The sequence below is a fragment of the Pleurodeles waltl genome, chromosome 5, assembly GCF_031143425.1.
Source record: "Pleurodeles waltl isolate 20211129_DDA chromosome 5, aPleWal1.hap1.20221129, whole genome shotgun sequence".
Classification (NCBI taxonomy): domain Eukaryota; kingdom Metazoa; phylum Chordata; class Amphibia; order Caudata; family Salamandridae; genus Pleurodeles; species Pleurodeles waltl.
Genome location: NC_090444.1, coordinates 151,366,998 through 151,392,137, shown reverse-complemented (window position 1 = coordinate 151,392,137; position 25,140 = coordinate 151,366,998).

Here is a 25,140-nt window from a genome sequence, read left to right as displayed (position 1 = left end):
GTGATTAGTTTCTTCATGCCTTTGCACTCTGGATATCGAAACATTTTCTGTAGAGAATGGAAGGGAAAGGGAGACCGTGTGTGTTCTTGATTTATTTGCTTGAAATTTTTGCCACTTTCATAATTTTGCTGCTGGGGACTGCGGGGATAGTGGTGGCCTTTTAGGGTCCACAACCGTTAACTACAATGTTATTGCATTTTTTCCAAATTTACTGCTTATGTCTTTATGTGTTTGCAGCCTTGTGTATAGGCCGCATATGTAACTTCAGATCTCTATCATTTTTCTGTCTCCCTATTCTCCTAGAGGCAGCTAGGGATTTAGAGAGAAGGAGAGAGGCAGTGTGTGTGTGTGTGTCCACATGCGCGTGTTCTCTTGTGTGAAGGCCACGTGCATTATTTTAGATTTTTTTTCATTTTTCCCTGTCATTCATATGCTGTCATATGCTATCCCAAATATTAATCCCAATATAATTGCCTGTCGTGAAAATGTTTGCTATTGTTCTGGCGTATCTTGTGCTTGTGTCACTGCGTCGTGTATTGCTCCAGATTTTATGACTTTGTCTCCCTCTATTTATTGCTTTCCTGGATATGCCAGAGGCCTGCAGATAGTTCTAAGCGTTTTCCTACATTTTAGATGTTTTTGTTTCACAAGCCTGGCTGTGATGAACCTGTGTATGCGTGCTGTTGTACTTCAGGCGCTGCAAGAAATAACATATGTCTGTTTTGTGATTTCTTTGCCAGTCACAAGACTCGTGACCATACTGCAGCGCGCCAGCTATGCAAGGCTGAATTGCGTGGGGGGAAGCCAGGGAAACATCTTGGAATCGTGGACCAGTGGAACCACTTGAGAGGGAGACATGCCATTGCTGCCGATCCAGCTTTAGAGTCCTAGGGGCCCCAGGGAGGAGATGCGGATTAAGATGGTGCACACGGTGGCCCACCATATGTCAGGAGGACTTCAAGCCATGCCTCACCTAGCTTGTATACAGCATCAGCAATCTGTGACTCAAGGATGTCACTGCTGGTGTTTCACGTCCTGGAAATGTAGCAAAAAACACCATTGCTACCATTGCAAGTTGGGCACAATAAGTGTGAACTGTACACCCATAAACACTGATAAAGCAGGGTATTGTATTTTTTTGTGTCCAACGTGTGCCCATTCCGATTCGTGCACCCTTAAATGGCAAACAATGCACTAATGTCACTAGTTATTCCCCATTCACAGGTTCACACATTTTAAATGTGTGTTCTCTTCCCACACGTTCGGCACAAAACAGCGGTGTTCCCAGTCTGTGTCCAGAGTCTAATCCTAATTCAAGTGCACTCGGATTAGCAGCACATAGGAATGGGGTACTATGATGGCTATCCTCAGCAAACTAACATAAACTATCAAAGCTATCAAATGGTATCAGGAATAATATAGGTGTTTGTGAGTCAACTGGTATGCAGATTTGACACAAACCCTGGGCTTCCAAGAGAGACTGCTGTGAAGCACTGCTAGGCTCCCTACTGCAGGCCCCAGGTGAAAGGCGGCTATCAAGAGAGACTGCTGTTAAGCACTGCTAGGCTCACTACTGCCGGTCCCAGGTGAAAGGTGGCTTCCAAGAGAGACTGCTGCGAAGCACTACTAGGCTCACTACTGCCGGCCCCAGGTGAAAGGTGGCTTCCACGAGAGACTGCTGTGAAGCACTGCTAGGCTCACTACTGCTGGCCCCAGGTGAAAGGTGGCTTCCACGAGAGACTGCTTTGGAGCACTGCTAGGCTCACTACTGCCGGCCCCAGGTGAAAGGTGGCTTCCAAGAGAGACTGCTGCGAAGCACTGCTAGGCTCACTACTGCCGGCACCCGGTGAAAGGTGGCGTCCAAGAGAGACTGCTGTGAAGCACTGCTAGGCTCACTACTGCCGGCCCCAGGTGAAAGGTGGCTTCCAAGAGAGACTGCTGTGAAGCACTGCTAGGCTCGCTACTGCCGGCCCCAGGTGAAAGGTGGCTATCAAGAGAGACTGCTGTGAAGCACTGCTAGGCTTACTACTGCCGGCCCCAGGTGAAAGGTGGCTATCAAGGGAGACTGCTGTGAAGCACTGATAGGTTCACTACTGCAGGTCCCAGGTGAAAGGTGGCTATCAAGGGAGACTGCTGTGAAGCACTGATAGGTTCACTACTGCAGGCCCCAGGTGAAAGGTGGCTATCAAGGGAGACTGCTGTGAAGCACTGATAGGTTCACTACAGCCGGCCCCAGGTGAAAGGTGGCTTCCAAGAGAGACTGCTGTGAAGCACTGCTAGGCTCGCTACTGCCGGCCCCAGGTGAAAGGTGGCTATCAAGAGATACTGCTGTGAAGCACTGCTAGGCTTACTACTGCCGGCCCCAGGTGAAAGGTGGCTATCAAGGGAGACTGCTGTGAAGCACTGATAGGTTCACTACTGCAGGCCCCAGGTGAAAGGTGGTTCCACGAGAGACTGCTGTGAAGCACTGCTAGGCTCACTACTGCCGGCCCCAGGTGAAAGGTGGCTTCCAAGAGAGACTGCTGCGAAGCACTGCTAGGCTCGCTACTGCCGGCCCCAGGTGAAAGGTGGCTATCAAGAGAGACTGCTGCGAAGCACTGCTAGGCTCACTACTGCCGGCCCCAGGTGAAAGGTGGCAATCAAGGGAGACTGCTGTGAAGCACTGCTAAGCTCACTACTGCCGGCCCCAGGTGAAAGGTGGCTTCCAAGAGAGACTGCTGTGAAGCACTTCTAGGCTCACTACTGCTGGCCCTGGGTGAAAGGTGGCTTCCACGAGAGACTGCTGTGAAGCACTGCTAGGCTTACTACTGCCGGCCCCAGGTGAAAGGTGGCTATCAAGAGAGACTGCTGCGAAGCACTGCTAGGCTCGCTACTGCCGCCACCAGGTGAAAGGTGAATTCCAAGAGAGACTGCTGTGAAGCACTGGTAGGCTCACTACTGCCGGTCCCAGGTGAAAGGTGCCTATCAAGAGAGACTGCTGTGAAACACTGCTAGGCTTACTACTGCTGGCCCCAGGTGAAAGGTAGCTATCAAGGGAGACTGCTGTGAAGCACTGCTAGGCTCACTACTGCCGGCTCCAGGTGAAAGGTGGATTCCAAGAGAGACTGCTGCGAAGCACTGCTAAGCTCACTACTGCCGGCCCCAGGTAAAAGGTGGCTTCACCGAGAGACTGCTGTGAAGTACTGCTAGGCTCACTACTGCTGGCCCCAGGTGAAAGCTGGCTATCAAGAGAGACTGCTGTGAAGCACTGCTAGGCTCACTGCTGCTGACCCCAGGTGAAAGGTGGCTATCAGGGGAGACTGCTGTGAAGCACTGCTAGGCTCACTACTGCCGGCCGCAGGTAAAGGGTGGTTATCAAGAGAGACTGCTGCGAAGTACTGCTAGGCTCGCTACTGCCGGCCCCAGGTGAAAGGTGGCTTCCACGAGAGACTGCTGTGAAGCACTGCTAGGCTTACTACTGCCGGCCCCAGGTGAAAGGTAGCTATCAAGAGAGACTACTGCAAAGCACTGCTAGGCTCGCTACTGCCGGCCCCAGGTCAAAGGTGGCTATCAAGGGATACTGCTGTGAGGCACTGCTAGGCTCGCTACTGCCGGCCCCAGGTGAAAGGTGACTATCAAGAGAGACTGCTGTGAAGCACTGCTAGGCTCACTACTGCAGGCCCCAGGTGAAAGGTGGTTCCACCGGAGACTGCTGTGAAGCACTGCTAGGCTCACTACTGCCGGTCCCAGGTGAAAGGTGGCTTCCAAGAGAGACTGCTGCGAAGCACTGCTAGGCTTGCTACTGCCAGCCCCAGGTGAAAGGTGGCTATCAAGAGAGACTGCTGCGAAGCACTGCTAGGCTCACTACTGCCGGCCCCAGGTGAAAGGTGGCAATCAAGGGAGACTGCTGTGAAGCACTGCTAGGCTCACTACTGCCGGCCCCAGGTGAAAGGTGGCTTCCAAGAGAGACTGCTGTGAAGCACTGTTAGGCTCACTACTGCTGGCCCCAGGTGAAATGTGGCTTCCACGAGAGACTGCTGTGAAGCACTGCTAGGCTTACTACTGCCGGCCCCAGGTGAAAGGTAGCTATCAAGAGAGACTGCTGCGAAGCACTGCTAGGCTCGCTACTGCCGCCACCAGGTGAAAGGTGGATTCCAAGAGAGACTGCTGTGAAGCACTGCTAGGCTCGCTACTGCCGGTCCCAGGTGAAAGGTGCCTATCAGGAGAGACTGCTGTGAAGCACTGCTAGGCTAACTACTGCCGGCCTTAGGTGAAAGGTGGCTATCAAGGGAGACTGCTGTGAGGCACTGCTAGGCTCACTACTGAAGGGCCCTGGTGAAAGGTGGCTTCCACAAGAGACTGCGGTGAAGCACTGCTAGGCTCTCTACTGCCGGCTCCAGGTGAAAGGTGGATTCCAAGAGAGACTGCTGCGAAGCACTGCTAAGCTCACTACTGCCGGCCCCAGGTGAAAGGTGGCTTCACCGAGAGACTGCTGTGAAGCACTGCTAGGCTAACTACTGCCGGCCCTAGGTGAAAGGTGGCTATCAAGGGAGACTGATGTGAAGCACTGCTAGGCCCACTACTGCTGGCCCCAGGTGAAAGGTGGCTATCAGGGGAGACTGCTGTGAAGCACTGCTAGGCTCACTACTGCCGGCCCCAGGTGAACGGTGGCTTCCACGAGAGACTGCTGTGAAGCACTGCTAGGCTCACTACTGCAAGCCCCAGGTGAAAGGTGGCTATCAAGAGAGACTGCTGTGAAGCACTGCTAGGCTCACTACTGCCGGCCCCAGGTGAAAGGTGGCTTCCAGGAGAGACTGCTGTGAAGCACTGCTAGGCTTACTACTGCCGGCCACAGGTGAAAGGTGGCTATCAAGAGAGACTGCTGCGAAGTACTGCTAGGCTCGCTACTGCCGGCCCCAGGTGAAAGGTGGCTTCCACGAGAGACTGCTGTGAAGCACTGCTAGGCTTACTACTGCCGGCCCCATGTGAAAGGTAGCTATCAAGAGAGACTACTGCAAAGCACTGCTAGGCTCGCTACTGCCGGCCCCAGGTGAAAGGTGGCTATCAAGGGAGACTGCTGTGAGGCACTGCTAGGCTCACTACTGCTGGCCCCAGGTGAAAGGTAGCTTCCAAGAGAGACTGCTGTGAAGCACTGCTAAGCTCACTACTACCTGCTGGCCCCAGGTGAAAGGTGGCTTCCAAGAGAGACTGCTGTGAAGCACTGCTAGGCCCACCACTGCCGGCCCCAGTGAAAGGTGGCTTCCACAAGAGACTGCTGTGAAGCACTGCTTGGCTCACCACTGCCGGCCCCAGGTGAAAGGTGGCTACCACGAGAGACTGCTGCGAAGCACTGCTAGGCTCACTACTGCCGGCCCCAGGTGAAAGGTGGGTACCACGAGAGACTGCTGGGAAGCACTGCTAGGCTCGCTACTGCTGGCCCCAGCTGAAAGGTGGCTACCAAGAGAGACTGCTGCGAAGCACTGCTAGGCTCACTACTGCTGGCCCCAGGTGAAAGGTGGCTTCCACAAGAGACTGCTGTGAAGCACTGCTAGGCTCACTACTGCCGGCCCCAGGTGAAAGGTGGCTACTAAGAGAGACTGCTGTGAAGCACTGCTAGGCTCACTACTGCAGGCCCCATGTGAAAGATGGATCAAAACAAAGGTAGAGGGGGAAGGCACACTGTGTTGGCGACTGTTGATACCAATTCTCACTGTCCCTCATCTGGTAACTGGTGCACTCTGGAGTGGTCAGTAGACTTCAGTCTCGTGCATAAAGTGTCAATAATATAATAGTCGAATGAAGGGTGTGTGTTCACCTAACAGATTGAGCTATGGGCAGACTGTGACACACCCCATGAAGTACCAGGAATCCGAGCAAGGTGGACGACAAACACAGTACAAACACAACAGGCAACATTGAGGGAAACAGGAGCAGGAGGTAGCTTGGAAACGGGAAACACAGGGAACCAAGGGGGGGGGACAATACAATAAAGATGCAGAAATGCAAAGCAGGTGAATGACCAAGAGTGAGAAGCAGGAGCCACAACAATCCAAACACAGTGCTGCCAGGCATCATGGTCAAGGTTTCCATCCTCTTTATACTGCTTCTGCCTAGCCTGACTCACAGTGTGACCCACAATTCTTAAAGGGCTGGATGACCTGGAACTACTAGCTGTTGGAACTCAGTAGTTGGTTCCCCAAATGCCATTGGCCTGTTCTCCAAAGTGGCCAATCCTTAGTACCCAGGGTCTTTCCTCACTGTTATCCTTGAGTTGTTGTTGGTTAGTGCCTTGTTTTGTCCTTAGCCCTGTTTGTACTCGCATGATACTCAGATGTGTGTACACTCCCCTGGCTCTCTCTCTCTGTAATGCTGACCCCTCCTGGGTTATTTAAGTGAAAGGAGAGGGGTTGCTGGAATTTGTAGTGAACAGTTGCCAAAAAAGGAAAGTACCAAACCAAACATATTTCACTAGTGTTACTAGAGCTACCCAGGGCAATGCTAGCATTAGGTGTAAGTGCACTTGAGGAGACCGTAAGCACACTATTCATATAGTAAGACAGATGGAGCTCTGACCTTTCTAAAGAATATGTTTGTTTCACTGCCCACTAGTCACGTTCAAGGATCTTCACTAGAAGTCAACCCCTGCCTCTAACTCTGTGGCAGCCATTCATTAGCATGTAATGATTGTTGTAGCTCCATGGAGAAAGCAGGTGCAGCTGTTAGCATCCTATAAACATTTAGGGGCAGATTTAAGAAAAGTAGCACTGCACCCAGTGCAGCGCCACTTTCCTTGCACCCTTTAGCATCCCACTACCACCACCATGTGTGCACCGTATTTAAAATACGGCACACTATGGCACAGGGTAGGGGGCAATAGCATCAGAATTTTGACGCTAACACTGAACAGTACATAAGGGCCCATTGTAACCAATGGTGTGCTCCCTTTTAGATTTCTTTGTGGCATGTTTTCGGCCCCCCTAATGGGGGAATGCCCCCCTTGCATACAGAGGTTTGTACCTTGCACCAAGAATAAATACTCAGACCCAACTCTTCAGTGCATTTCTGGACCCGTGGATACTACAGAAGGACTGCGGTGCTTCTCTGATGCAAGAGGCTGCCCTTCTTGCTGAGAAGGAAGAGTGGATCTGGACCCTCCATCCCAGGCTGAAGTGACACCAAGGGTCAGCTGACTGACCTCCTGTTCAGAGCTACAGGGACGTAACAGGCTTCTTGCATCTTCTAAGCTGACCTGTTGTCTGGACATGGAGCTGGGCCTACAACTACAACTACCTGAGTCCTGCTGACCTCTGGTGGAGTGACTTCCTGATCCTCAACAAGTGCTCCCCAGGTCCTGGACCATTGGAATGGCATCAGCTCTCTCTCCCTGCAGAATTTTTTTTTTTTTTCTCTATCCATTAATGGGCCTGTTCGCACCAAGATCTTGCTGCTCGTGCCACCCATCAACGTGAAGCTCAGGTGAACCCGACACTTCATGCCATAGCGACCACCAGTGATGACCAGCAACAAAAGATCTGCATTTGCGCTACAGCATTGACAGCCAGCGGTGACAGCCAATATGACCATCTAGCAACAAATGTCCACGTCACTCAACAGGATTTTTGCACTACGGCAATGACCATCCATGATGCCCGGTCTGCTGTTCGTGCTACGACCATGTGCAACGCTCTCACTGCTCCTTGTGGCCCTCTCTGCCGCCAACGTAATTGTTCACACTGGGCTTTGGCAGGTAACTCTTTTAGTGGGACTAACATGGTCCATGTATACTTTTTTTTGCTGAGGAGCAGACTTAGGGTTACTCCACAGGTGAACAAAAAAAATAAGTCAAACACAATTTCTTCTAGAAGCACTGTCAGTCACCGGGAAATATAATTACCATAATGATATTAGCATTGAGGTAATTACATTGCCCAGATCCCTGGCAGTGCTAGTTAAATTCAACTTCCTAAGCAGGTAAGAGTGTGTGCAATGCTTACCTGAAACGTCCTGATACGCTAGCACAGAGGTGCCACACAGAGGCTCCCCTGCTGGTGAAGTTTCTTTCAAGGCCTGTTATTACCACTAGGGTAATTACATTGCCTACTCCATACAGTGTCGGACTGCAACATTGTTCTCCATTCCTTGCATTGCTCACTGTGAGAAACAACTAGGACTTATGCTGAAGGGAATTCTGCCTGCATTCGAGTTTTCTTTAAAAAATCAGGCGCTGGGGGTTTCAAAATCAATGGAAACGAGTGAAATTGTGTATTCCCTTACTATGGATTAACGAATAAGCCAACACCCGATACCATGACCGACTATCACAGGTGCCTTCAGCTTCTGGCAGCAGACCACTTTTCTCACTTCCACCATCCAGTTCAAAATTCCCCATGATTATCAATTTCAGTAGCGCTGTCCCACTTTTTAATTGTCCTATGAAACTCTCAGCAATTGCAATAACTTCAGAGGTGGTGGAAACTCATCAGGTCAAGGTCAGAAATGGCAATTGAGAGATGGGATGGGAATACCTAGCCAAAGAAAATAATCCAATAGATGATGGGCCTTTGATATATTGGCACGGCAAGATGGAGAAGTGTCCAGAACTCAGGGGGCTTGGAATACATTATTGAATATATCCTGCTATCAGTTTATCCACTGAAAATGTTTTCAGTGCAGCTCAGGCAGTTGCCAGTGTAAAAAGGACTAGTCTGTCTTCACAAAATATGGCGAGACCAATTAGGATTAGAATAAACGGGCATGTCCTACTCCAGATGATACGGTGCCACTAGGAAATAGGAACTAGAGGGCATTCTCCTGATGTATTGTATTGGATTGGATTGGATTGGATTATTTGTAGAGCGCGTTCCGGAGGAACCATCGAAGCGCTATGCAGACCATAAATGCAGAAAAACGAATCCAGAATGTCACTACTAATTAGTTTGCAAAAAGCCAGGTTTTAAGGCACTTCCTAAAAAGCAGATGGTTCCGAATTTGTCGCATCGAGAGAGGCAAACCATTCCATAGTCTGGATGCTTGCACCGAAAAAGCGCGATCTCCCCATCTCGCTTTTTTACAGCGTGGGACCTTGATCATAAATCTAGAAGCAGATCTCAGATGTCTTGGGGGTTGATTAAATGAAAAAGTGGATTTTAGATAATCACATCCCAACGACTGAAGTGCTTTATGCGTAAGGCAGAGTGTTTTAAACATGATTCTTTTCCTAATTGGAAGCCAATGGAGAGATGTCACACACCTAGTAGCAGAAGTAAAATGGGGCATATTTAAAGTTAAGCGGGCCGCCGCATTCTGAATAGACTGCAATTTATCCAGAGAGGATTTATTAGCATTAAGCAGCAAAGAGTTACAGTAGTCCAGTCTAGAAGTAACCAACACCAGTACAACTGGGCGTCTAAGGTCTTCCTCCAAAAGGTGAAGAATTTTTTTGAGAATTTTTAGAGTCCAAAAGCAAACCTTGACCAGATAATTAGTCTGTAATTTAAAAGACAATAAATCATCAAACATAATGGCCACATTTTTGGCAGCTGGTACCGGCGATTGGGCAGCCCCCACATACGGGCGGCCACCAGTTATTATCCCAGGGGAATCTTTACACCCAAAACACATGATCACTGTTTTGTCCCCATTGAGTTTCAGCCAGTTGCAAGTCATCCACTTATTAATTGCTAGCATACAGCATTGAAACTTTTCCTTTGTGTCCTTCACATTATGTGAAAAGGGCTCAATCAGCTGAGTATCATCTGCATAAGAGACGATCTGAGCCCCAAATGAGCGCACCAGGTTAGCCAATGGTGACATATAAAGATTAAAAAGTGTCGGACTAAGAGAAGATCCCTGCGGGACGCCACAAGGAAGTTGGAAGGGAGGGGCCTTATAATCCCCGCACGCTACAGTCGTGGTTCTGTCCAACAGGAAGGAGCTGAGAAGCTGCAAAGCCTTCCCTCTCACTCCAGCTTGGGCCAGCCGGTTACAAAGAGTAGAGTGAGAGATGGTGTCAAATGCTGCTGAAAGATCTAGTAGAACCAAGATCGACCCCTCGCCCCCGTCGCCTCTTCTCCGAATCATATCTGTGGTGGAAATAGGTGCCGTTTCCGTACAATGATCACCGAAAGCCATGCTGTGAGGCATCTAGTCCACCATTCTCCTGTAGGAAGGCAGACAGCTCCTGATTAAGATGTTTTTCTAATATTTTAGACAACCCTGGGAGTAACGAAATTGGGCGGAGATTGGAAAGGTCCGCCACATCTTTCCCTGATTTTTTAATGAGTGGAATGACGGTGGCCTGCTTCCAGGTCTCAGGAAAGATTCCTTCCTGAAGAATCTCTGCATACACTGGTTCCAATGCCTCAGCCATCATCTGAGGAGCTAGCTTAAGTACCCGTGGTGGGCAAAGGTCTGTGGGTGCCCCTGATTTAAGGGCCAAAAGAAAGTCTCTAATTGTGTTTACAGAAAGCGGTTGAAAATTATCCAATGTATTCAGTGGTTTAGCTGTACATAAGGAACCTATGTTCACATCATCTGTCCAAGCAGGGAGAGGGGGACTAAAATTATTCAACAGATTGATGATTTTATTATGGAAAAAGTCCGCCACTGACTGACAAAATTGCAGTGAGTTATCCAAAGGGGTAGTTGCTGCAGAAGGAGAGGTTAAGGAGCGCACTGTCTTAAATAGTTCCCTCGGGGCATTCAAAGCCCCTCTTATCTTTTTGGAAAAATATGTTGTTTTAGCTAACTTAATGGCTATTTTATACTTCCTCAGGGATTCCCTTAGAAATCCTCTTTCAAGAAGGGATTTATTCAGAAGCCATTTTCTCTCTTGCTTACGGTAATTCCGTTGTTATCATCAACCCTGCAGAGACAGGCTCCAGTGATGATGAAAGGGAAGTAGTAAATTAAGTTATATTTGTCACAATTGTGAAGGTAAAAAAGTAGAACAAATAATACAAGATAGAAACAACTGTATCAATTTAAACAACAAAATACTACTACAACTAGTACCCAGTACTTTGCGCATACATCTCCTCTTTCAAAAATTATCAAAAAGGGCAACTCTTCTCAGTATGCAGTGAAAACGTGGATTTCTTTCCCTGATTTGATTAAGGAGAAAGTCATTCTATCCTGTAGTGGATCCTATTTAGTTTTATTGGGAATCAGGAGATAGCTTAGCCTACTGGCTTGCAGGTCTGTGCCCCATCACCTAGTGACTTTTAACCTACTTAGCCTGCTCTGTGTTAGTGCCTTTATGTAATTATTTCTTCCAAGATGGCTGCGATGTTTATAGTTAGGAAGATGTTTTGATTTCATGTTATCAGTGTCACTCTGTGAAGGGTTTACCATCAGCGTCAAAGACAAGTGATAGACGTAGGTGCTCACATCACGTCCCTTTCCCACTTACACGTGACAGGAACATAATGTACTTTTGAAGGGAACTGTTTATGTAATTGAAGCCCCAAGCATGCCTTTTTATCTATTGGTTGGGAACATACCTGTGTCAGGGGTCCTACAAGATCTGTATAAATACATCTCACGCAGACAAGGATACCAGAGGGATTTCTACTAGATGCCATCAACGCTATCTATGCTACATGTTGCCATGATCCAGATCCAGCCTTCGTGTCCTCACGGAGTCTGATCTAGAGACCTCATTTCAAGGTAACAAGGGTTGGGGGTGCTTCTCACGGACACTCTACTGGCAGATTAGGTTTAACACACCTAGCTCTCTTTAGGTTAGAGATTAGGTTCAGCATGCTAGGGTATTAAGGTCTATTTTACATTTCATACTATTGCAAGATGGTGGGGGTTTTTATATTTACGACTCTCGTTTTTACAATTCTGCTGCTTGCATTGTTCATTATCCTAATCATTGCAGCCCATGCATTTCACAGTAGATTGCAGTCTTGTTAATAAAACCTATTGAAACTTTACTGCATCTCTTTCATTGCCTGTGCATGACTGAGACTTGTTGCCCATGTGAGAAAACAATAATCTCAGTTTAACCACGACTCCCCTGAGATGTCGCACTCTTGAGTCCATGCGTAAAAGCTACTACAAATCACCTTACTATTTGGGTTTTTGATGAGGTACTGCTTGTGAGCTGGGAGGGTTGGGCCGACAGTTGCGATTTCTGTAGGATTGGCCTAGTCGCCTACGAACAGAAGTGCTGTCATCCCTAAACCAGCAGTCTTGCTTAGAGCAAGAGTCCCACTTCGACATGGCATCACCAACAATGGTGTTTTGGCACTAATTCACAGATGCCCTGACTATCTCTGTCTCACACACAACTGGTACCTTGAGTACCATTATATGGAGACGTCCGTGGTCTTTGGGATAATCCTCCTCAGCTGAAAAGAGAACACGCTATCTAGGCTGTAGGTTGTTCGAGCTCGAACTCGTAAAAGGACTTTCTCCCCATTTTGTGTTCCATCTCTTTACCCATTTCATGATATGGCTAACGCCATAGACATTCCAGAGAATGTCAAAAATGCATTAACACTACATCTGATAGGACATGGCTTAAGAGATGAGGGCTGGGATGTCACATTCATAGTAGAAGCTAATGAAGCTTACCAAACAGAAATATTCTATTCCTGGGTCACCTTTCCTGAAGAAAACCCTAGAACATACACATTCCATACATACAGGATTGTGAGCGAACCGCAGTGGTACCAAGCATACCAGTATCTTGAAATACCGATTACTTATCAAGAACATCAGAATTGGTTTAATGGCATCCTACCACATGTAATACAACCCATGAGATTAGGTCCCCTAGGTAATGAGGGACCTAGATAAAGATATGGGGTCCTATTAGGAGTCTGGCAGACCGTGTACTCCGTTAGAAATGTGGCAGATGTCCCACATCCTTATTACAAATCATTATAGTTTGTGGCACTCTAAATACAGTATACAGGACACCTGCCACGTTTTGATGTAGTGCTCTGTCTGATACACTCAAGAAAGGCCAAAAGCCTTTACTATGGATGCCAGCTTCTTGAAATTGAAGCTACCAATTCCTGAAATACAAGCATTAGTTCATGATATTCTTTATTTTATTCCTGTCACTGAAGACAACCACCATCAGGTCAATTAAGAAACTATATGCCACACCTGGCACCCCAACCTTGAATTACCATGCTGAAATGCTGAAGATAGATTTAGTGCCTCAGTATCTACTTACCTCAGAGCTGAAGTAAGAGACAAGTCCCAGTGTCATTGGCGCAAATGGGATTTGATGGGATGGTTACACTGATATCCATGGCACTTGTGGTCTTCCTCGTGGCTGTGGATATTATGTTCTCTATATGCTGTGGCATCTACAGTCCAATACTGAGCATGCCTCCCATTCCAGGCCCTCTGGATTTCTGAATATATGTTACTATGTGCATAATTGCACTGGAGTGCTAACCTGGGGTGTGGGTTACTCCTACCCAACTCACAATAAGTTTACTTTACTTAATATGTTGAAATAGATGCAATACATGTGCCCTGTTTTTTGGTGGAAGCCTACCAGACAGCACAACTGTCTGGTAGCAAAGACATATTGGAGACATGGTAGAAGCTGACCTGGAAATACATTCTGCCCCTTGCTTACCATTGTCTTTGCCTTTTGTAATTCACATTTGCATGCTTCTGTTCCATGGCTTTATCTCTCTTTTTGGCTTCTTAAATTGTTACACCGTTGCTCGCTTTTTGGGAAGTCTTTTTTAATTTTTTTGAGAAGCACTTTATGAAAATGCATTTTTAAAGCCTTCTGTCACTGCATGCTTCTCTTTCCCACCGCTCTCTGCATGCCTTCATTAAGGCGTTTTGTGAATTTTACAGTCACTATTGCCAGAAGCTGTTTTGCTTTTTGCCTACGTTTTTGGGCCCATTTTATGCACGAAAGTGTGGCCCAGGTACCACCCATGTAACACTCCCTTGGTGCTAAGTAACTCAAATGTGTGCTTTGCATTGCTTTCCACTGAGATGCCAGAAGCTGTCATTTTGTTTTCACATTGCTAAGATTTATAGGTCAATTAGCCAGAGAAGAGAGCATGGTGTTATGTTCATACCAGACAAACAAACATCCTTGACACATTTGTTGCTTTACCAGGGACCTCAAGGAGACAGTGTGTTCTGATTCCACTTCTGTCTGCTTTTAATGTTCTTTTTTTGTGTTCCAATTCTTTATTAATTTTATGAACAAATATAAACATAAATTGCTCATTAACTATATAAAACGTACATCAAATAGTTAAAAAAACAAAAGTACACCAAAAAAGAATTTCTATAATCATTCCATATTAAATAAGAAGAAGAAAAATAAAATATATAAAAATTAATAAGATACATTTAGAAGATTTCCTGTTCGAATATATTTTTCCAAAACATATAAAAAGAGAAATAGCCAACCAATTAAATTATAAGAAACGTATATATCAGTTTGATTATTATAATTTGAAAACTGAGATTTTCCAATGAATCATCATAAAAAGGAAAGAAGAATACAATTATTCTAAGAAAGAGCCCCAGGTAATGTCAAATTGTTTTAAGTTATCATTTAGTTTATATATCACTCTTTCAAACTGCATAACTTCAAACATATCCTTTAGTCAGGATTGGATCATTGGTAAAACATTAGATTTCCAAAAACGTAATATATTAACTTTTGCCAGACTAATTGCCGTAGAAAACCATCTGAACATCTGTGGAGTAACTCTTCCCATTCTAAAAGTATCATGTAATAAAAACAATCACGGTGATTGAGACGTGATATTAGGTGATATTATTCCTAAATATTTTGCTATTTGTGTCCACAATTGTTGAATCTCAGGACATTCCCATAAGACATGTACAATATCGCAATTGGATTGATGACATCTCCAGCAGTCAGAGTTTGGATTAAGTTTAGCGGAATAAAGTTTAGAAGGTGACCAATGCCAATGATGAAGTATTTTAAAATAATTACATTTTAATCTTACATCACGGAGACCCTCATTATAATTTTCAAAACTTCTAGCCCAGTGATATTAAGTCATGTGGATCACCATGTTTTTAAATTTTCAGATGTATCATTTGAGAAGGATCTATTAATTAGTATAGAATATAAACTGGATACAGTACTTTTGAAATTCTTCCATAATTAAACATAATGAGCAATAGATGATTGTATTATAGGATCTATACATGACTCTATTTTGGAATTTAAAATGGACGATATGAGAATAAAATTATAAAACTGCGAATTCGGAAGTTCATATGTCTCTTGCAATTGCGGAAGTGATTTCAAGGAGTTACTCTGTGTATATAAGTTCGATAAATCCGATAGGGTATTAATTTTATGATTTCTCCAGATGAACCAATTAAGCTCTCTACTCTTATGAATAATTGCAGAATTTGTCCAAATTGGAGCGTTTAAGTGAATATAGGTGTTACATTTTAATATTTTATGGGCCTTTTCCCATGCTAATTGAGAAGAATAGATGATTGGATGTGAGAATTGTGAATATTTTGGACTTTTGGTATAGTAAATAGCCATGGGAGTAGTAGTTTTCAATAAGATCTGTTCCAATTTCACCCATATGGGTGTGCTACAATTTGTGGATAGCATGTATGTTGAATGCGACAACTGTTGGGCTATCCAATAATTTTCCAAATGTGGGAGTCTTAAGCCTCCTTTTAAAGAGGATGAATGTAATTTTGAACTACTTATACAAGGTTTTTTTTCTCCCCAAATTAAGCGGGCTTTCTAAGATGAAGTACTTTTGAAGAAATTAGAAGTAATTGGAAGTGATAACATGCTGAACACATAATTGAATTTTGGGATTGTATTCGTTTTAATGATCTGTACTCAACCCCATAAAGAGAGATTTAAATGAGACCATCTTATGAAATACCGTTTAAGTTTATCTATAATAGGATTCAATTTATCCATCATAACATTCTTCAATCCAGTATTGAGTAGAATCCCAAAATACTTAAGATTTGAAGATTTCCATTTAAAAGGAAAGTTACCTAGGGAGGTTGGTGTAGTACTGTTGTTCATTGGTAGGCCTTCACACTTGGACCAATTAATGTTATACCTGAAGAATATCGAAAATTTATTTAAAAAGGTGATCAGAGTTTTAGCCGAAGAATCCGGGTCAGATATTGTTAATAAAATATCACCTGCATAGTAAAAAGCTTTTACCTCTCCCGATGAGGTAGCAATACCTTTTATATTAATATTTTGTCTAATTGCAATAGCCAAAGGTTCTAAAGCAATAAGAAACAACAATGGAGAAAGTGGACATCCTAGCCTGGTACCACGAAAAAGTTTGAAATAGGGAGATGTGAAACTTTACAGGTAATCGCAGCAGTTGGCGATTGATACATTCCTTTGGTTAAAGTAATAAAATCTGTGCCAATACCCATTCTATTCATAGTCCGAAATAGATATCCCCATTCCACTCTATCAAAAGCTTTTTCTGCATCCAGGGATAGTATAACATTTTCTTCTGATTTATTTGCCATAATAAGTGTAAAATTGTTCGAAGATGGTTTGAAGTGGTACAGGATAGAACAAAACCAACTTGAGATGAATGGATAAGTGATGTAATAATTGAATTTAAATGGTTCACAAGTATTTTAGCCAGAATTTTAATATCAGAATTTATTAATGAGATAGGTCTTTAGCTAGAGCATTCTAATGGATCTTTGCCAGGTTTAAGAATTACAGTGATACGTGCTCACAGAAATTCTGGAGAGAAATTTCATTTTTTTAAAGCTTTGTTAAAAAAAGTTTGTAACAATGGAATTATTTGAGCTTTAGTAATCATATAAAATTCAATAGGAAAGCCATCCTCCCCACAAGCTTTATTTGTAGCTAGACAATCAATAGCTTTTGTGATTTCTTCTGTTGTTATGTGCCCTTCCAGTCTTGTTTTCTGTTCTTGAGTTAATTTTGGGATATTTAAATTAGTAAAAAAGTAATCTTTAGTGTCTTCACAGTTCAATGATGAATAAATTGTTTCATAATAAGTCTGAAATTGTGTCAGTATATCAGTTGGTAGTGTTAATAGATCATTAGAAGAGTTTTTAATAGCAGATATCGTTCAGGAAGATTCTTGTTGGCGTCATTGATATGCTAGAAGTCTTTCAGCTTTTGCCCCCTTTCATAATTACGTTGACAAATTAAAAATAGACATTGTTCAGCATGAGAAGTATACAAATTATTTAGTTTGAATTTAGCTGAAAGTAGTTTTTTTTAAAATCTCAGGAGATTTGGTTTTGCTTTAGTCATTCGTGAGCAATATAACCTCCTTTTTCCAATTATATTCTTTCACTATTTAATTGCTTTTTTAAAATATATGAGTCTCTCATAATCAGTCCTCTTATTACCGCTTTGCGAGCACCCTAAAGTACAGCAGCATCTGTAACTGAATTCTTGTTTTCTTCAAGAAATTGTTCAACATGTTGACATAAGTTTAATTTGGCCTGAGGTGTTTTATATGAAGAGGTATTGAATCTCCAATTAGGTTTAGGAGGCTGTGTTAATCCAATACTAATATGTATGTCTATTAAATCATGATCTGAAAGGCTACATGGAATAATTACTGCATGTGTTATCGATTGTAACATTGTGGATGAAGTTAGAAAACAATCTATTCTAGAGTGAATTAAATGTGAACAAGATGTGAATGTATAATCTCAGTCGTCTGGATGTAGCAGGTGCTACATGCAATGCAGAATCTTCCATAAGATCTTTTAAGATATGTCTGTCACTTGTATGATGAATGTCAGGTTTGCCCGATCTATCAATGGATGGATCTATGGTAACATTCCAATCTCCCTCGATTATTAATCGTGTAGATCCGAAAGAAGACAATAATCTACTAATCTTAGAAATAAAGATCGTTTTGGAATCATTGGGTGCATATATTGTACCTACAACCATAAAGGAATTCCTAACACGGATTTTAACAAATGCATATCTACTACCATCATCTAATCATGTTTGAATAATTTTATATGGTAGGTTTTTATGAAAAAGAATAGCTACCCCACATTTACGAATAGGAGTATCATCATTATTAGAATTACTCTGGGCTATGCTAGCATGTATACCTTGACCAATCCAATCTCTTTTCAATTTTTCGCTTTCTGATTCAGTAAGATGAGTTTCTTGTAACAAGGCAATATCTGGTTTTTGTTGTCCAAGAAAATTAACTATCTTCTTTCTCTTAATAAAATGTGTTAAGCCATTAACATTCAAGGAAACAACATTCAAGGGTTTCAACTTATAAACGGACATATTTAGAAGAAAAGAACAATATCAATCTGAATTATAATGATATGAAAGAATGTAAAATTAAGAAATTATACAATTCTAAATGTGTCAGTGCATATGAATGTCAATAATGAAATATAAAATCAAATTCAATTTTATAGTATATTAAAATAAGAAATGATTATTTGTATGAACTATCAATACAAAATAAATTGTCCAACACAGGTGATAAGACAATTCTGTACACTTAACAACTAAAACTTTAAACTGGGGAGGTAAACAAATGTGTCACGGAGCGGTGAGCAGAGAAGATGGTGTTAGTACCATTTCAAGTGTAAAATAGAATATCCGATAACATGAACTGATATAGTCATGTGGAGAGAGTTATGGATAATAAAGAAGAAATATAAGTTAAGGGAAAAAGCTAAATATTATCGCATATGATTTATATTTCAAACATAATCAAGGTTTCAAGTGTGATCTAGATTTATCTCTTGTTTGATATTTTTTCCAGCGTTTAAGTTTACCACCATGAGACCAGTGACATTGAACAGTCTCCCATTCTCCTTGGTCAGCATCATCTGGAGTGTTAGATGGGGAAGATTCTTTTGTTGGCGAGGGAGAAGAAGTCTTATGTTCCATCCCTGGGTCCATGTCATCTAAATCATTCAAAAATGATTCGAAGTCATGAGGATCTGAATATTCCTTGGTTTTCCCTTAAAAAGTTACAATCGTAGTGGCCGGTTCCAAAAGACCATATTTTATGTCTCTTTTCTTTAGTCTAACGCATAGATTTAAAAATTGTTTCCTTTTGAGATTAGTAGGTGCTGAAAAATCTGCTGTGATAATTACTTGTGATTTTTCGTACTCATATGGGCTGTGCTTTTTTGCTGCTTTAATGATTTGACAGGCTTGTTGATGTCATAAACAGCAGGCTAGAATATGTCGAGGTCTTGTAGAGTGGTCCATTACACATGTCTGAACACGATGAGCTCTCTGAAATTCTAAAGGCACTGTAAAAGTGATTTTCATCAACGTTGGAATTAAAGTGGTCAAAAAGTCTAATATATTATCTTTCTCTAATATTCTGGAAGACCTATAGGCCTATATTTATACTTTTTTAACGCTGCATTTGCGTCATTTTTTTATGCAAAAGCGGCACAAACTTACAAAATACAATTGAATTTTGTAAGTTTGCGCCGCTTTTGCGTAAAAAAATTACGCAAATGAGGCGCAAAAAAAATATAAATATGGGCCATAATTCTAAGATAATTCCTCCTACTTCGGTCCTCTAAATCAATAATTTTTTGCAGCAGATACCAAATATCCTGACCTGTGTCAGGTGTCTTATCGAGGCGGGGTTCAATATTCGTAATCCGACTATCCATTGTCTGTATGCAGGATTGAAATATGATAACTTCATTCCTTAATCCTTGAACTTCCGTAGTATTTCTAGAGACTGTATTGTCCATAGAGGCAATGGAGGATATTATGTATAACAGTTCTTTCAAAATTGTATCCATAGCTGCAGAGGGTAGTTTAGTAGAATCAGCCATTTTGCATTTGGAGTCAGTGGCGTCAGGGTTAGATAATTAAGCTGCACTATATGACAATTGCCTTACTGCTTTAGGTTCTGACATAGGGAATGATTTAATCTTCTTCCAGAGTTCTGTTTTTAGTTGGGTGCTCAGTCACATAATGCTTCAAATATATCAATGAGCTTGATTTTATTCACCGTTGTAATACCTACATTTCAGCACATATTCCATTTCTACTCCTATATAATTTCCTTCATGATGACATATTATATACATGGAGAGTAATAATAAAAGAGGAAGAAAGCAATAGATTCCTTCAATTTCCATCTCCCTGAGCAAGCGTGACATCCACCATGTAGATTGTGGTGCCAAAATTATATTGATTCAGTTAAGCTGTGTATATGCTATCCTACCGTCTTCCGTATTGTGCTACACTACGGTAGAATCAGTCAAACCAGACAGTATCCAAAGATAGCACATAACAATGCTAATGCTGCATGACACAATGAGGTAGGGAGTGATCGCGTTTTATTGTTTCCGCTAGGCCAAGTGCATGATATCCTGTCGTCTTCTACAATGCACTACAGTACGATATAATTACTCAGATCGAATAGCATCCAAAAGTAGCACATGACAAATCCGATGTTGCACGATACAGTGAGGTAAAAAGCGCACGCGCTTATTTGTTACCATTAGGCTGTGTGCATGGTATCCTGCTGTATTCCACATCGCGCTACACTTCGGTAGAATCAATCAGACCGGACAGCATCCAGAAGCAGCACGTGACCTTTCCAATGTTGCACGATGTAATAAGGTAAGAAGCGCTCGTGTTTTTAAGTTCCGGAACACATAAGAAAATGGACTTTACCAGTCGGAGTTTGTGACAAAGTTCACGCCGCCATTTTGGTCTCACTGATCGTCGTATCTTTCAGCATCTAGTTCGGTTACAGAGTGATTTGTCCATAAATCTTGAATCCTATGTTATCCTGCCGTTTTCCGACATGTATCCCCCTTTTTTTCCTGATACCTAGGGATCGGAAAAATGTCTTTTGGCCTGTTTCCCCGTCTCCGTTCGTTCCTGCTCCAGAAAAGAGCCCCCCTCTTCCATGGTGCTTGGCTCCGCCCCCTCCGCTTTTAACCCCTTCGCTGCCAGGCCTTTTCCCCCTCCTGTGCCGAGCCTTTTTTTGGCTATTTGGGGCAGTTCGCGCTTAGGCCCTCATAACTTTTTGTTCACATAAGCTACCCACGCCAAATTTGCGTCCTTTTTTTCCAACATCCTAGGGATTCTATGGGGTACCCAGACTTTGTGGGTTCCCCAGAAGGAGGCCAAGAAATTAGCCAAAATACAGTGAAAATGTCGTTTTTTAAAAAAAAATTGGAAAAAGGGGCTGCAGAAGAAGGCTTGTGGTTTTTTCCCTGAAAAGGGCATCAACAAAGGGTTTGCGGTGCTAAAATCACCAGCTTCCCAGCTTTCAGGAACAGGCAGACTTGAATCAGAAAACCCAATTTTTCAACACAATTTTGGCATTTTACTGGGACATACCCCATTTTAACGATTTTTTGTGCTTTCAGCCTCCTTCCAGTCAGTGACAGAAATGGACATGAAACCAACGCTGGATCCCAGAAACCGCAACATTTCTGAAAAGTAGACAAAATTCTGAATTCAGCAAGGGGTAATTTGTGTAGATCCTATAAGGGTTTCCTACAGAAAATAACAACTGAAAAAGAAAAATATTGAAATTGAGGTGAAAAAAACATCAATTTTTCTCTACGTTTTACTCTGTAACTTTTTCCTGCAATGTCAGATTTCCAAAAGCAATATACCATTACTTCTGCTGGACACTTCTGGTTGCGGGGATATATAGGGCTTGTAGGTTCATCAAGAACTCTTGGTACCCAGAGCCAATAAATGACCTGCACCCTGCAGTGGGTTTTCATTCTATACCGGGTATACAGCAATTAATTTGCTGAAATATAAAGAGTAAAAAATAGCTATCCAGAAAACCTTTGTATTTCCAAAATGTGCACAAGATAAGGTGTTGAGAAGCAGTGGTTATTTGCACATCTCTGAATTCCGGGTTGCCCATACTAGCATGTGAATTACAGGGCATTTCTCAAATAGACGTCTTTTTTACACACTGTCTTACATTTGGAAGGGAAAAATGTAGAGAAAGACAAGTGGCAAAAACACTTATTTTGCTATTCTATGTTTCCCCAAGTCTCCCGATAAAAATGATACCTCACTTGTGTGGGTAGACCTAGCGCCCGCGACAGGATATGCCCCAAAACACAACGTGGACACATCACAGAAAACAGAGCTGTTTTTTGCAAAGTGCCTACCTGTAGATTTTGGCCTCTAGCTCAGCCGGCACCTAGGGAAACCTACCAAACCTGTGCATTTTTTTAAACTAGAGACCTAGGGGAATCCAAGATGGGGTGACTTGTGGGGCTCTGACCAGGTTCTGTTACCCAGAATCCTTTGCAAACCTCAAAATTTGGCTAAAAAAACACATTTTCCTCACATTTCGGTGACAGAAATTTTTGGAATCTGAGAGGAGCCACAAATTTCCTTCCACCCAGAGTTCCCCCAAGTCTCCCGAAAAAAATGATACCTCACTTGTGTGGGTAGTCCTAGCGCCCGCGACAGGAAATGTCCCAAAACACAAAGTGGGCACATCCCATTTTTTGACAGAAAACAGAGCTGTTTTTTGCAAAGTGCCTACCTGTAGATTTTTGCCTCTAGCTCAGCCGCCACCTAGGGAAACCTACCAAACCTGTGCATTTTTTAAAACTAGAGACCTAGGGGAATCCAGGATGGGGTGACTATTTTCCTCACATTTCGGTGACAGAAAGTTCTGGAATCTGAGAGGAGCCACAAATTTCCTTCCACCCAGCGTTCCCCCAAGTCTCCGGATAAAAATGGTACCTCACTTGTGTGGGTAGGCCTAGCGCTCGCGACAGGATATGCCCCAAAACACAACGTGGACACATCACAGAAAACAGAGCTGTTTTTTGCAAAGTGCCTACCTGTAGATTTTGGCCTCTAGCTCAGCCGGCACCTAGGGAAACCTACCAAACCTGTGCATTTCTGAAAACTAGAGACCTAGGGGAATCGAAGATGGGGTGACTTGTGGGGCTTTGACCAGGTTCTGTTACCCAGAATCCTTTGCAAACCTCAAATGTTGGCTAAAAAAACACATTTTCCTCACATTTCGGTGACATAAAGTTCTGGAATCTGAAAGGAGCCACAAATTTCCTTCCACCCAGCGTTCCCCCAAGTCTCCCGATAAAAATGATACCTCACTTGTGTGGGTAGGCCTAGCGCCCGCGACAAGAAACGCCCCAAAACACAACGTGGACACATCCCATTTTTTGAAAGAAAACAGAGGTGTTTTTTGCAAAGTGCCTACCTGTAGATTTTGGCCTCTAGCTCAGCCGGCACCTAGGGAAACCTACCAAACCTGTGCATTTTCGAAAACTAGAGACCTAAGGGAATCCAAGATGGGGTGACTTGTGGGGCTCTGACCAGGTTCTGTTACCCAGAATCCTTTGCAAACCTCAAAATTTAGCTAAAAAAACACATTTTCCTCACATTTCGGTGACATAAAGTTCTGGAATCTGAGAGGAGCCACAAATTTCCTTCCACCCAGTGTTCCCCCAAGTCTCCCGATAAAAATGATACCTCACTTGTGTGGGTAGGCCTAGCGCCCACGACAGGAAACGCCCCAAAACACAACGTGGACACATCCCATTTTTTGACAGAAAACAGAGCTGTTTTTTGCAAAGTGCCTACCTGTAGATTTTGGCCTCTAGCTCAGCCGGCACCTAGGGAAACCTACCAAACCTGTGCATTTCTGAAAACTAGAGACCTAGGGGAATCGAAGATGGGGTGACTTGTGGGGCTTTGACCAGGTTCTGTTACCCAGAATCCTTTGCAAACCTCAAATTTTGGCTAAAAAAACACATTTTCCTCACATTTCGGTGACATAAAGTTCTGGAATCTGAGAGGAGCCACAAATTTCCTTCCACCCAGGGTTCCCCCAAGTCTCCCGATAAAAATGATACCTCACTTGTGTGGGTAGGCCTAGCGCCCACGACAGGAAACGCCCCAAAACACAACGTGGACACATCCCATTTTTTGACAGAAAACAGAGCTGTTTTTTGCAAAGTGCCTACCTGTAGATTTTGGCCTCTAGCTCATCCGGCACCTAGGGAAACCTACCAAACCTGTGCATTTTTGAAAACTAGAGACCTAGGGGAATCCAAGATGGGGTGACTTGTGGGGCTCTGACCAGGTTCTGTTACCCAGAATCCTTTGCAAACCTCAAATTGTGGCTAAAAAAACACATTTTCCTCACATTTCAGTGACAGAAAGTTCTGGAATCTGAGAGGAGCCACAAATGTCCTTCCACCCAGCGTTCCCCCAAGTCTCCCGATAAAAATGATACCTCACTTGTGTGGGTAGGCCTAGCGCCCCCGACAGGAAACGCCCAAAAACACAACGTGGACACATCCCATTTTTTGAAAGAAAACAGAAGTGTTTTTTGCAAAGTGCCTACCTGTAGATTTTGGCCTCTAGCTCAGCCGGCACCTGGGGAAACCTACCAAACCTGTGCATTTTTGAAAACTAGAGACCTAGGGGAATCCAAGATGGGGTGACTTGTGGGGCTCTGACCAGGTTCTGTTACCCAGAATCCTTTGCAAACCTCAAATTGTGGCTAAAAAAACACATTTTCCTCACATTTCGGTGACAGAAAGTTCTGGAATCTGAGAGGAGCCACAAATTTCCTTCCACCCAGCGTTCCCCCAAGTCTCCCGATAAAAATGATACCTCACTTGTGTGGGTAGGCCTAGCGCCCCCGACAGGAAACGCCCAAAAACACAACGTGGACACATCCCATTTTTTGAAAGAAAACAGAGGTGTTTTTTGCAAAGTGCCTACCTGTAGATTTTGGCCTCTAGCTCAGCCGGCACCTAGGGAAACCTACCAAACCTGTGCATTTTTGAAAACTAGACACCTAAGGGAATCCAAGATGGGGTGACTTGTGGGGCTCTGACCAGGTTCTGTTACCCAGAATCCTTTGCAAACCTCAAAATTTGGCTAAAAAAACACATTTTCCTCACATTTCGGTGACATAAAGTTCTGGAATCTGAGAGGAGCCACAAATTTCCTTCCACCCAGGGTTCCCCCAAGTCTCCCGATAAAAATGATACCTCACTTGTGTGGGTAGGCCTAGCGCCCACGACAGGAAACGCCCCAAAACACAACGTGGACACATCCCATTTTTTGACAGAAAACAGAGCTGTTTTTTGCAAAGTGCCTACCTGTAGATTTTGGCCTCTAGCTCAGCCGGCACCTAG